At 45.1% G+C, this 13,205-nt stretch overlaps 1 protein-coding gene across 6 annotated transcripts in view; it reads left to right on the forward strand.

Annotated features, from left to right (window-relative positions):
- Nucleotides 1-13,205, forward strand: part of SLC6A6 (solute carrier family 6 member 6) — a 93,603-nt gene that overhangs the window by 2,349 nt on the left and 78,049 nt on the right. For 2 of the 6 annotated variants that reach the window (XM_054640016.2, XM_054640019.2), the window contains exon 1: nucleotides 1,695-1,829. The exons of the other annotated variants lie outside the window; for them this stretch is intronic. The gene's annotated coding sequence lies outside the window, so the exon portion shown is untranslated. Of the gene's footprint in view, nucleotides 1-1,694; nucleotides 1,830-13,205 lie in introns of those variants that run through there. 6 annotated transcript variants of the gene reach the window in all.

A 13,205-nucleotide genomic window follows, 5' to 3' on the forward strand; every position in this document is an offset into this window, starting at 1 on the left:
TCTGTCTCTTCTTGCAGCCTCCTGCTTCCCACCCACACTCCTGCACAGCCAGTGATAATGTATCATGAGCTATGTTTTGATATATCACTGTTTCGTTCAGTAAGATGGAATGTGCTGCTGTTATTTTTGTTATTATTTTTGTTATTTGGAATCCCAAAACATTGGTCTAAAGGCCTAGGTGAATCGGACAATTAGGTGAATTATTGTGAAATTATTTAGTTTATCAGTGAAGTAATGTCTTGCTTTAATAGCTTAGAGCTCAGTTGAATGCTTGTATTCATTTAAAAATGAAAACTGAAGCCTAAGGATCCTTTTAAGGCCTGAAAGGAGTCTGTAGAGCTGATTCTCTGCTACATGGGGGATGTGTGATGATGTATAAATTGTGAAATGAATTGGCTGTTTACTGGAAAATTATGGTGATCTCCTGGTTGTGGTCCAAGATAAGAAACCTTGGCCATGGTTTAAGGACAAGGAAGCTTTAGTAGTAATTCTGTCTTGAGATGTTCCCATCTCAGCTTTTTTCCACACTGTTTTACTCCAGCTCAGCCCCCTCCCAGTTGTATCTAAACAACTCTTCATGTGACTCTGCAGCAAGCCACATCAGGAGCTGCTGGTGGTTAATTCTGTGAACAAAAAACCCTGTAAAATAGAAAGGATGTTGTTTTTTTCTTTTTTGTGTATGTGTTTTGGTTTGCTTTGCTTTTTGCTTCAACTAGATCCGTGCCTGATCAGTATTGCCCCCAGGAAAAACTGCTCTGGCCCAGCTGAAAGGCCTGAGTGTTATTTGGCAGGGGGCACACTGGCAGGGGCTGGTGGTGGGAACTCTGTGACAGCGCTGCCACCAAAATCTGCAAATCAGGAAACCGTTGCTGGTAAAACATTGCTTCATTCAGCAGCAAAACAGAACAGCTGCTGTGTCTGCAGAAGGAAAAAGAAAAGGGGGATGTTATCTGGCTACAGAGTTAGGGTTGGAGAGCAAACTGGGGGAAGAATTTGGGTTCAGGGTACAGAAATCTCATGGATGAAAAATGCCTTAGAAAGCAATATCAGGCATTAGGCATTTCCCATCTCTTGTACTGAAATATCATAAGTGTACATGATATTTCATGGAGGTTCAGCTAAATCTAAAGCAGAATTGTAGGTCTGACTTATAGTCTAACCCTCAAACAGCACCAAAGTAGTGAGCTGAGAGCAAAAGCAGAACTCTGCACTGAAACTGAGAAGTTTGTTTTTTTCCTCTCTGTGAGCAATTGCCTTATTGATGTTTCAAAGCAATGTTAGACTGGGGGAGCTCACCTGTCACCCCTCCTCAGTAGACATGGAGGGTCTGTGCTGGTGTAGCTGAAGTCCATAGGTGAGCAAACTGCTCTGGGATGGCACTGCCCTCCAGCAGCACCAGAAGAAGAAAATTGTTAGAAAAATTCTTCATTAGACATTTTGTTTATAGTGACGCCTTGGCAAACCAGGCGAGCTACTCCTGCCACAGAGGGACTGTCTTGAAGTTGGTGGGGTGCCTATCTCCCCAAAACGGCAAGCTCAGAGCTGGAGCCATCACCTCAAGCCACCATTATCAGCTGCGTCCTTATATGTCCCCCCCTCTGCCCTGGCATGGGCACTTTCCCATCTTATCAGTGAGGTGCCAGCATTTCATTTGCACAGCTGAATGCTCTTGAACTGACTCTGTGCATCCATCAAGGTCATGAAGCCATTCAATCCCTTGCTGAAGCAGCCTCTGGTCAGGAATACAGGACTGCAATGCTGCTGGTGCAGCTGACAACACCAGAGGGATAACTTTCCTGCAGTGCTACAGAGCAGCTTTCCTGGAAGAGGTAATGGTTTGCCAGTATTGCAGAATGGTAATTTTAAACCCATGAAGAGCTCTTATTGTAGTCTCAAAGCAGACTTGAAAACCGGCCACGCCCTCTTTATCCTGGCTCAGGTGAAGCGCCAGCGCCGTCAAAGAAAAAGGTGTTTGCAGCATGTGCCGTGTCCCGGCGTGGCTGGCGCAGGTAGTGACAGCCGGCAGGGCTTCAGCACCAGCCGGGCATTCTAGGAGAGGGTTTGCCTGCTGGCAGGCAGGAAAAACAGAGCTTCTGCAGCTGCTCACGGGTGGCATCCCGCTCAGCGCACCGCTCCATGCAGCCGTGCTGGGCCCTGCTGGGCCGTGCTCCCCCGGCAGCCCCGGCCCGTCCCTTGTCACAAACCCCAAGGGCCAAGGGCAGCCCGAGGGGCTGTGAGGGGCTGATGTCACTGCCAGGCCTGCGGCGTGACTCATGCGGGAACAGAGGGCTCTTCATGGGCCGGGGAAAACACGAGGGAGGGCCTTGCTCTAGGAAGGAATGAGGCAAAGGTGCGGGAATAACAGGGAGATCGAGGAGGGGCCTCACCTCAGGGATGGAAGGAGGTCACCTCCTATTTCGGGTTTCTTCCCTCGGATTGATTTGAACAATTCTGCCCTTGCTTTAATAAAAGAGCAGGGCGGGGGAGGATGGATTTATTAGAGAGGAGTTCCCTGCACCTTGAGCTGCCTGAATTAGTCAGGAGCAGGGAAGACGGAGCAGAGGAGGACAGTGCATGTCCTGGGAGGAGCGCGGGCAGGGCGCTCAGGCTCCCCACGAGCCGTGGCTGAGGCACGTCCCTCAGCCAGGCGCCTCTCCGGGGCTGCCTCGCTGCCCCCAGTTTGCACTGGTGGAGCTGCACAGCACCAGGGCAGCGCTCTTAGCGAGGCCAGGTGAATCAATGAATGAAAACAGGGACAACCAAACCTGCTGACGCCAGGGAGGGGATTCACAGTGCCTGCCAAAGGTGTTATGATGGAGGGGAGGAACTGATGCTGCTGCCTCTCATGGAGCAGGCTCACGGCGCCACTTCTCTGTTTGTAAAGTCAGATCCCTAAAAGTGACAGCACTTGCGGTCATGGTGACATGGACTGGTTTCTGAGCACTTCCAAAAGTCTTTTGAGATTGCCTAAAGTAAAGGATCAAGTAAGTACTGATGATGACAGAATGTGTTATATCTAATTATATGAGCCCTTAAACCAGCCATTTCCCCTTTCTTCCATCATTCTGATATAACTGGGTGCAAGAAGACACTCACAAAATAAATATTGTTTCTGTGAACAACCCTGTGCAACCCTTTTTTGCAGATTTTTATTAAAGGTTCAGAACCAGCAAGCTGAAATAATTCTACAAATTTACATAGTCTGAACTGGCCACTGCATCTGATTCTTCTAAATTTTTCTTTTATGTCTGCAAGGAACCAAGTGAAACCTTCAGATTTAAATACCATTGAACTGTAGGACTTGGAAAATTCAGATTCTACTGTACACCAGCTTCTGAGCCTGAAATTAAGATTTGTTATTGTGACTGCACATGCTGAGAATCAGGATGAATAGCAAACATGCAAATTTAGTTCTTAATTATGAGCCACAAGGAATTAAAAATAGACAAGCCAGTTCCATTAATGAAGAGGCAAGCAGAAATACTGTGATTTCCTATAGATGTGAGGTCACACTTGAATGTGGATATGGTTGTCAGGGATATGGATATGTTGTTGATTTTGTAAAGATGCTCATAAACTGCAAGGTTTCATGAATTTTCTCGTGACCAGAGATTTGCACCATGTTTACTGTTTGCTATTCACTGCTATCACTTTTCAGTAATAGAGTCAGGAAAACAATGTCAGGTGATTGGTACAATTGATCAACATATCTAATGAATAGCCAGGACTGAATAGTGGGGCAAAGGGACAGTGAATGCATTCAAGTGGGAAAGTGATGGCCCATGATTTTTCTGGGAAACAGATACATTATGGAAAAGATCAGCTTTAGTTTTTGAACTAACTAAGATAGGGTCATGTGCTAAATTTGCAATTAATATTATTTTAAAGAATAGATCAAACAGCTCAAGCAGATTTCCTCTAACTGACAAGTTCCATTAAACAAGAAAGCTCATTCTTAGTAGGAGATTTTAATATAACACTGAGAACAGAGAACAAAACAATGAATGGAAACATATCAGCAGTCAATTTCCTGAGTATTCAAGCCTGCATTATACTTTGTTCTTTGCTACAGCTATGGCTCTGTAATTATCAAGCGTATTCATGGGACTTTTTCCTATTGACACTCAGCGTGAGTGTGGCTGGAAAGAGATTAAGCTTTTGTGGCAGCCATTTGAATTTGTCTAACTAAAAACAACCTGCAAGGCTGTGGGGAGCTGTATGTTTCAGGGGATTTGTGATGGTCTGCAGAAGCTGCAGGTCACAGGTTCAGACCTGTGTGTTGGGTTTGTGCAGGGCCTGCAGCATTGGACCCCTGTGGCTGCAGGCAGTGGCACAGCCACAAAGCAGTGACTGATGATGGAGCAGATGCTTCAAAATGTTCCTCTGTTATGTGACTAAGGCATGCTTGCTGGACCATGAATGGCATCACTGGATTAGCCATTGCCTATTGGCTTTTCCTCAGAAAAGGAATTTTGCTCCTGCTGGACTTCATCTGGTCTTGTAGACATTACCGCTGCTTCTCAAGTGATAGTCCAAAACAACTCCTGGCCAGGTTATACCCTCTCCATGCTACCAGTGGAGCCTCATTTTGTTATTAACCATTGTCTCTGTGCCTCTCATGCACCCTGTGCCTGGGAATCCACTGCCATGGGGGATTTCTGGGGACCAGCCTCTCAACTGCTTTCTGGGCAGGTTTGCCCCTCCGCAGGTGATATGGAGAGATGTGGTGAGTGAGGAGCAGTGCCTGGAGCCTGCTGGTGATAGCTGTGAGGCAGGAATAGAGTAGCATGTGGCAAGTAGACTGCAAGGAGAGGGAACTGTGAGCTGGTAGTATTTCCAGTCTGAAAAAAATCCAGAATGTTCATGTTCTCTTCTGGAGCCTTGATTTCATTTGTAGTAACCTGGAGTTTCCTTCCCCCAGCTGGTCAAAGCTGTGCCTATCCACTATCCAGGCAGGAAATACCTCTCTGAGGGAACACCACATCTCTTTGCTGTTTGGTGCAAGTATAGGCAGCAATTCAGCTCCTCAGCTCATGGCCTTGCTTCAGTCCCCAGATTTGGGCAGGCACCATGTCTTTTTACACAGTTCCCTGTATAAAAAGGGGAACTTTTCTGTTTAAACAACCATTTTAGCCAAAGATGGAAAAACCAGAATCCTGTTTACTTAGGCTCCTTCGCAGTCCCATAGAGCAGGAGCAGCAGTGCTGGTGTTGTGGCTCAGCTCCAAATCAGGTAATTGCTGTGCATTCTGCCCTACTTACACACCTCCCATAGTTTCAATTAGAACAATTGTTTCCATTTTTCTTTCCTGTTCTGTCAAGTATTAATACAGTTGTTGTTAAGCTGCTCGTGTGATCCCTCACCTAGGTGTTGTGTTTCCATGGTAAAGACAGACATCCTTGTGTGCATACCTGGACTGAATCCCCATTGGCACAGACTGATGTAATTCCATAATAGAGCTGTGTTGATTTGCACCACATGAAGACACAGCTTTCCTATGCAGAGAGCTACATCCTTCTCTCTAATTAAAGCCTCTGTATGAATGCCTGTGATCTATTTATTTTTCTACTCGCTCTTCAGCTTTGCAAATAACATGAGGTTTACATAGTCATTCACACTTCTGGTCACAGTGGTGGTCTCTAGAGAATACAACATGCCTCTTTTTAACGTGCTTCCCCCCAGCTGTTCAAGAGTGGATCCATAGGAATATCTGAGCTCTTTCACTCTGGGCTGCAGTGTTGTAGATAGAGTTCATGATGTGTGATATGTTATGAATTGCTGGAAAATGTGTTCTTTGGAAACAAATCTCTCTAAATTTATTTAGGAGAATTAAGAACATGGAAGGATGCCTGAAAGCTACACAACAACAGGAGATTACGTGCTTGCAGCTTAAGCCACCTGGCATATTGAGCATTCATGTTCACAGCTGAGGGCTCCAGCACTTATTATGCTGTTTATGTGATCAGGAGAGCCTTCCTTTCATCTGATAAAGAACTAGGCTTGAAATGGCATGTGTTTGGGCTGGTGGGCTCTGTGTCACACACTGGGGTGAGGTTTGCTGTCTGATTTTCTAGTCTGTCACGTGGCTCATCAGATGGTTATCAGCATCATATGCATGTGCTGAATGGATTGATGTTTGTGTGCATGAAGGCTTGAGCAGATCATGGCTTGGTTTTCTCTGGTGTCATTGAGACCTTTCTAGTGACTTTTCAGGGAATACAACTAAGCTGCTATATTTTATGTAATGTAAGCAGGCATTTCCTTTCCCAGCACTCCTTTCAGGGAGTTTTCTGACATGCACAAAATGCACTCATGGCTCGGTTCTCAGCAGACAAGCTGGGAGCAGATCCTTTGCAAACATTGAGTTGACTCACATAGGAAGTAGCTGAGTTGCCTACCTGTATGAAGCAAACAACAGAGTCCCCAGGCAGTGCAAAGGAGAGTGGCTTTATTGCAAAAACCAGGCCTTTTTAAGAAGTTAGCCAATTATCAGTTTACACAGTTTTAAGTATATGTCTGACACTATATAGGATATGTGATATACTGCAGTGCCTCTGTGTGTCCCACATGAGCTCTGTCTGTCCCTAAAAGAGGATGTGAATGTCCTGTAGGCTCTGACTTTTACCTGCCTTAGAGGGGTCACAAAGTTTTCAAATAGCTCTAGGTGGCTCTGTTTGGATACCTAGAGCCCACCCACTTGTGAAGTGCTCCATCTGAAAAAATACTGATAAAATTTGTCTTTAAAATGGACTGTTAGAAAATTAAAAGATGTAAAAATTTCATTCTAAATTAAAGCTAAGGCTGTACCTCAGTACTGGTGGGACTTGGACTGGCACCTTCACAGTCTGGTTTGGAGAAACCTGGAAATGGAATGAATGGGCAACTGAGAGGTGTCTGTCAGCTCAACTCTCATAGGCTGCAGCATGCTGAAGGCAGTACTGAGGCAAGGCTTTATCAAAGTGCTGGGTATACTTTGTGGTAGCTCCTGTCCTTGAAGCTGCTCTCAGAGTGGTACAGGCTGCAGTCATCCCAAAGCCCTTTTCACTATATCTCTTGTGTTAAAATGGCCAAACATCTGGTCCAGCAGGACATGGTTTGTAAAAGCAGCACAAAAAGTTGCTGTATACTTCTCAGTCCCATAGAAAGTGCAGAACAGTGTAGTACAAGGTGCAGAGATCATTTTATCTCAACTCCAAATTCTCATTATTTCAAGTAAATCATCCTGATTTTGTCTGTTCTCCCACATTGCTGGAATTTTTCTTAAAATTATGTTTTATACATGTGGGGAAATATTTTTGTGTCTTCAACTTCCCAAGGCTTCTAAATTTCTAAAATGACAGTGGCACTGTAGTTCTAAAATGACAGTCAGCATGCCCTGGAGCTGACCACCAGTCATTCTTCCTTGTGCAGTAGCTGTTTGCAGAGTCAGGGCAATTCTTTATATACAGGTTTTGTCACCCCCTTCATGCAAAACAAAAGGGTTTGGTTGTTTTCCCAAAGCAAACAGTCTGTGTCAGCTGTCTTGCACTAACAGAAAAAACAACCAACCAAAACAGCATGAGCTTTTATATCCACGTCCATGAGTGGCAGGTCACAGGTTCCCTGCAGAAGTGACAGGGAAGGTAAACAGCTGAGAGGACGCCGTGTTTGCCATGCCATTCCAGTGCACAGCAAAGCCTTCCCCAGCCCTTCTCCCCCTTATGCAGCAAATCACATTCTGCTGTGTAAATAGCAGTTGATAAAAAGAAGCCAAATTATCATTCTTTACTAGATTTTAATTACGGCCTGCCCAGGACGTTTCCCTTGCCTGGAAGGCCTGTAGGAGTTTAGGCACTATGAGATAATCAGGGAAAGTTTTAACTCTTGGGCTCAATATGAAAACAAATCAAATGGGAAGGAATACACCTTTCGTATCACGCTCTTCCAGAAAGGGAAAGTTCTAAAAAGACAAAAGCCCAAAACACCGGAAGGTTTTATTTGTGCTGGTCTGTATTAAGCCAGTTATTATCCTATCAATTGTTTGTGTAACCACTGTTTATACAAAGTGAAAGATGGCACATAGGAACACGTACCAGCAGTCTGTGTTTTCTGATGAGGCCCTGCAGTGCTAGGGCAGGAGCAGGGAGCTGGCTGCTGTCGGGGTGTCCCCTTGGCACCTCACAATGGGGTTGGAAGGGATTGGCCACCTGAAAATGCAAAGAGCTTTAGGGATGTGCTGCATTTAGATGGCTGCCTCAGTGGGATAAGGTTGGCATTGCCATTTCTCCCCAGCTATGCCAGAGGAAGGCTATGGTTTGGTGTCTCATGCCTGGAGGCAGGTGGCCAGGAACAGGAGTTTTTAGGCTGCAGTTTTGGTTAGGGCAGTTCACTAAGAGCAGCTCATGGATCCTTGACACTGTGTGATGTTTGCAAAGGGTGTAATTGCAGAATCCCGCCCAGCTTTTGCACAGGCTATGGAGTAGAATGAGCAGATGGAAATCAGGTTTATACTTCCCTTACCTTCTTGAAATGACTCCTCAGAGAATTATTTACTAGGTAGTGTGTGCCTGGGTAATGTACTCTGGACCATAAGGAATCACAATATTGCGGACAGAGACCTGGCCTCAGCTGGGCACAGAGGGGAAAAGGACAGGTTTGAAATCAGTTTGCTGTCTAACCAGTTGCCAGGGTGGAGGTTTTAACAGAATGGATGATACTGTCCCTTCTTAACTCAAATCCTGCCAGCCATATTTCACACCATCTGGAGTTTGTGCAGAGCCCCCTTTGGGAAGACAGCCAATAAAGAATTACAATTATCTAATCTTGCCATGATAAAAGTGTGAATAACCATTTCAGAGTCGGACTGGAAAACTACCACAACCTGTCAGTGCTCCTTAGATGGTGGCCAAGAGGGCACCTGATGACACTCTGAAAAGTGTGGCTCAGGAGATAAACAGGAGTTAGCTTGCACCAGACACCGAGCTGAGAACAGTCGGATTTTCACCAGCTGAAACAAAGGACAGAAGGAGAATGTAACTGCTGGGCTTGGGAGAGGTGACACCACCATCCACGCTGATTCCCATGGACATTAAGGCACTTGGCACTTTTTGAGAGGGCTGGGGCTGTGTTTTACAGCAGTTGCCCCAGAGCCACTATCTTTTAAGCTTTTGCAGCAGTCTCTGCTGGAAATCTTTGGTTTCACGCTTTTAATTGGTTCTCAGATGGAATGAGAGTTGGTTCAGTCTTTGTTTTCCAGTGTTGTGGAGTTCCTATTGACATTTTTTTCATCCCACCCTGAAAAAGAATTTTCACATAGCTTTCCCCACATTGTTTGCAACCAATGATTTCCCTGTAATGGATACTAAAAATTTTTAATGGCAGCTTTTGGGACTCACGAGTGCTTGGGAGACAAGAAATGTGCTTTAGTGATGTTCCTGGCTTGACATAAACTTGCTTCTTAGTAGCACCTAAAAAGAATCCTGGGATTCACCAATATGAGTATGCTCTTTGTCACCACATAATTCTCCTTGCTTAGTCTGGTGCATTATAGATGCTTCCAATTTCCTTCCATTCTCTTCTTTCAATCTGGCTGCTACAGAGTGTGAGGACAACTACAGAAACCTCTGTCTAACTGTCTGAATGAAACCTATATTTCACACTGCATGCAGCAGAATTGAAAAGAATGCTTCTTTTCTCAAGGGATGTTCCCGAAGTAGACACAATTGGAGAAACAAAACAGAATTACTCCCCTTGGCAAACAGGTGCCTTTATGCTGTTCCACAGCACCAAAGAACGATGTTCTGTGTCCTTTTTGCACACATTCACAGGTTAAAGAGTGGGAGTAACTTGCCCAAAAGTCCCATCAACAAACCTGCCCAAGCCCGGCTTCATTTTTATGCAAGTATTTCATTTTCTTTAAAATTCTCCAGCAGCCCATAGTAGGTGTTGCTGCTGAGTAAGTGTTGTGAAAAGGTCCCAGAGCAGGGCTTGCTGTTCCTCTCTGTTTAGGTGAAAGGGTTTTCCTATTGTTACTGGCACTGAGGTGTGTGGACTCTTCCAAGGCAGGCTGCTTGGTACATGAGAAGTGATGCAAGTTGTGGAATCATGCAAGAGTCTTGTTGTCACTCCCTAAGTGCACAAAAGGGATTGTTGGTGGGGGCAAATCCCTCAGCATCAGCCTGCCTAACCAGCAGCCTGGTTTCTGCTTTGTGCTGGGAGATGATGTTTTGGCTACCTAGAAACTACTTTGGGGTAAGGTACAAGGACCTTGATAGGATTCAATCATTGAATTGAGTGATTTCAGCACTGTTTTGCACCTCTCCCATTTTTATTTCTAGCCCCATGGCCTTTTGGAGCCATCTTTTAGGCAAGTTTATTAGGGGTGTGACTTTTAGAAAACTCATATTTGTTTCAAACCAGAACTAACTTCACTTTTGCTAGCTCAGGTCAGTGGAGTTGCATCCCTAAATCACAGAGAATTAAGACAGAGATAGTCCCTGTATCACCTTCTCTCTGCATTACCTTGCACAAAGAGTTATAAAAGAAGTCAGGTGAAGGCTTTGGAGTGGTTATCACCAAGTCATATACTGATGGGCTGATGGTTTAAATTCATTGTAAAATGTGGACTTCAGAGCAAACAGCCCCAGCATCACTGTCTGGGACTTTTAAAGAATGCCATTGCTTGATAATCAAAAGCCCAGTGACAAACTCTTCAGTCCCTGTCTTGAGAGTTTCCAGAACCCCCATCATTTAAATCACCATCTTAGGTTGCTCAGTGCTTCAGAAAAGGGCAGTTTGCTTTCATTGCCCAGGGAAAGAAGATGAGCCCTGATGTGCCATTCCAAACCATGTGCCTTTATGGACCCAGCTGTAGGCAAGGGCTGGGGTGAAGCATGTCGTGGGAAGGCAGATAACACAAACATGAAAGCAGCACAAAACATGAGAGCCTATAAATAGCAGGAAATAAAGAACAATACTGTGATAAAATCCATAAGACAATAAAGACCAATGTGGGAGAGACCATTTCCCCCCCACCCTTCTCCAGAGTTTCTCCTATTTCCCAAAGCTGCAGAGATCATCTGACTGCTGTGTGGTACACGCCAGTCAGCTCAGCACCAACTCCAGTGCTTGGAGCCTTACACAAAGTATTTCAAAACCCTGTTCCTTTTTCTTTCTTGATGTCCTGCCATGACTATTGTGGTATTTAAAGCCATTCCCAACTCACCAGCTCATCAGAGCAAGGAGAAAAGAGGGAAGAGGAAGGGGGGGAAAAGCCCTATGGAGATTTATAGTCATTAACAGCCTTTATAGGGTTTCAGACATTTTTGTGGTAATTCTTTGGAAAGGACACATCCATGATGAGCTGGGGTTTATTTTGCCACTGGCATAAGAAATTAGACTGATTCCAAGAAAATATTTGCTGTTTACCAAGAAGAGGGCAAATGTAACTAGAAATTGGCAATGGATGTGAACTAGGAACCTTGTTTAAATCTTGGGTCATTCCCAGCTCCTGACCTGGCCCCTTTGAACTGGTTCCTGCACAAAGCAAGTCTCTGGAAGCTCCTTTGCAGGGTGAATCTGTGGCTGTGCAGTGGGCACTGCAAAGCTCCCTCCCTTCACTGGCAGCAGCAGCTGAAGATGGTTAATTACCCTGAGAGATAGCTATCACCCATAAACCTGCATCTCACAGGAACATGTCCTGTCAGGAGGCAACCAATGTCATGAGGACAGCTCACAAGCACACATATTCTTGGTTTGGAGTGTAAACTTCTCTGGGGAACAGATTTTCCTGGGTATTTCTGCATGGCCCTGTCCCGTGGTGCCCTAATTTCTGAACCAAATCTTCCAATGGGGTAACACTAACTTGTGTGAATGGCGTTAGGCTGATTTACAGCAGGGGAGGATTGAGGCCTTATTGTAGGGAACAAGAGGATTATATTGGCCTCAGAGTTCATGTCAGAGCTGGGACTGGAACTCAGGAATTACTAAGCAGTTTTCTCAATTGCTTCTGTTAGCTTTGAAGAGGGAGTTGTGTTGAGGAAAACCTCCAAGAATATCCGATTTAATGGCAAATCCACTCTCTTTTTTTCCACGACTGGTTCTGAGATGCCTGCCTGCTAATGAACGTGGCTTTTTGTGCTCACACAATGGAGTTGCTCCCTCGTGGCCCACCCAATCCTCTTACAGGATCCCACCAGGGAGATGCAAGGACAAGTTTGGAGGTGACGCAGAGAGAGGTTCATTATGCAAAAGGTGGCTGTTTGATTCAGAGGGTTCAGAGGTGACTGTAAGGTCTGAGGAGCTCTAACTAAAAAGTTGACTGGCTACCACTAGAGCTACATCACACTCCATCATGTGGCATGACAAACAAATGGGGGATTTATATCCCTCCACAGCTGGGGGCTGGATTTCTGCCTACATGGAAGCGTGTCCCACATAATGCTCTACAGCTTTAGGTCTCTTCATGCACTGTTGTGCAGTTTTCAGCTCTGTTTTATGGAGGCAGAAAGCCTCAGATGATCCCACCTCAATCCCGTGGGCTGCTCCTTCCTTCTGAGGCTGTGTTTTGATCTTAACTAATGTTCACAATGTCCTCCTGTAGGGAAGTGGGTCAAATATTCACGTTCCACCTTTTTTTTTTTTTTTGGGGGTCAGATACGAACATTTTGTGCAGGGAGATGAAACAATTCAGCCAATTCATATCTTCTGACTCCTACTCAGTGCTTTAACCCATGTCCACCATCTTTCCTGGACTACTGCAGTGTTTATAGGACATTTGACTTCATTTGGTTTATGAAATTTTGCTTATTCTGGCTTTCTTGATCATTAGCCCACAAGGCAGCTTGCATGCTTTTCTGTATCCAACATTTCTTTCTGCCTTTTTTTTCCCATTTCCAGAAGGACTTGTTCCTTAGAACAGATGAACCACATACTGAGAAAATGAACAGGCCAGATTGTCTAGTGCTCCGCACCCACCACTGAAGACAGATTTTCCGGAGAACTCAGTTTCCAAGGAGGCATCTAAATAAGTGACAGATACTCAGAAGTGGAAATGTGCCCACTTCTTTTGGTGCTCAACTAGTGCTAGAGCTGCTCTGAAAAAAACTTGCTCTGATATGGCTGTTCTCCTTCACTTATGCCACAAGACTTCCACATCTCCTCTTTTGTACTCTATTTATGGCTCTCTGCCATGCTCACCCTCGTGCCATTCTCCATCCCACAGGTCT

Source organism: Agelaius phoeniceus, chromosome 11 (assembly GCF_051311805.1).
Source record: "Agelaius phoeniceus isolate bAgePho1 chromosome 11, bAgePho1.hap1, whole genome shotgun sequence".
Classification (NCBI taxonomy): Eukaryota; Metazoa; Chordata; class Aves; order Passeriformes; family Icteridae; genus Agelaius; species Agelaius phoeniceus.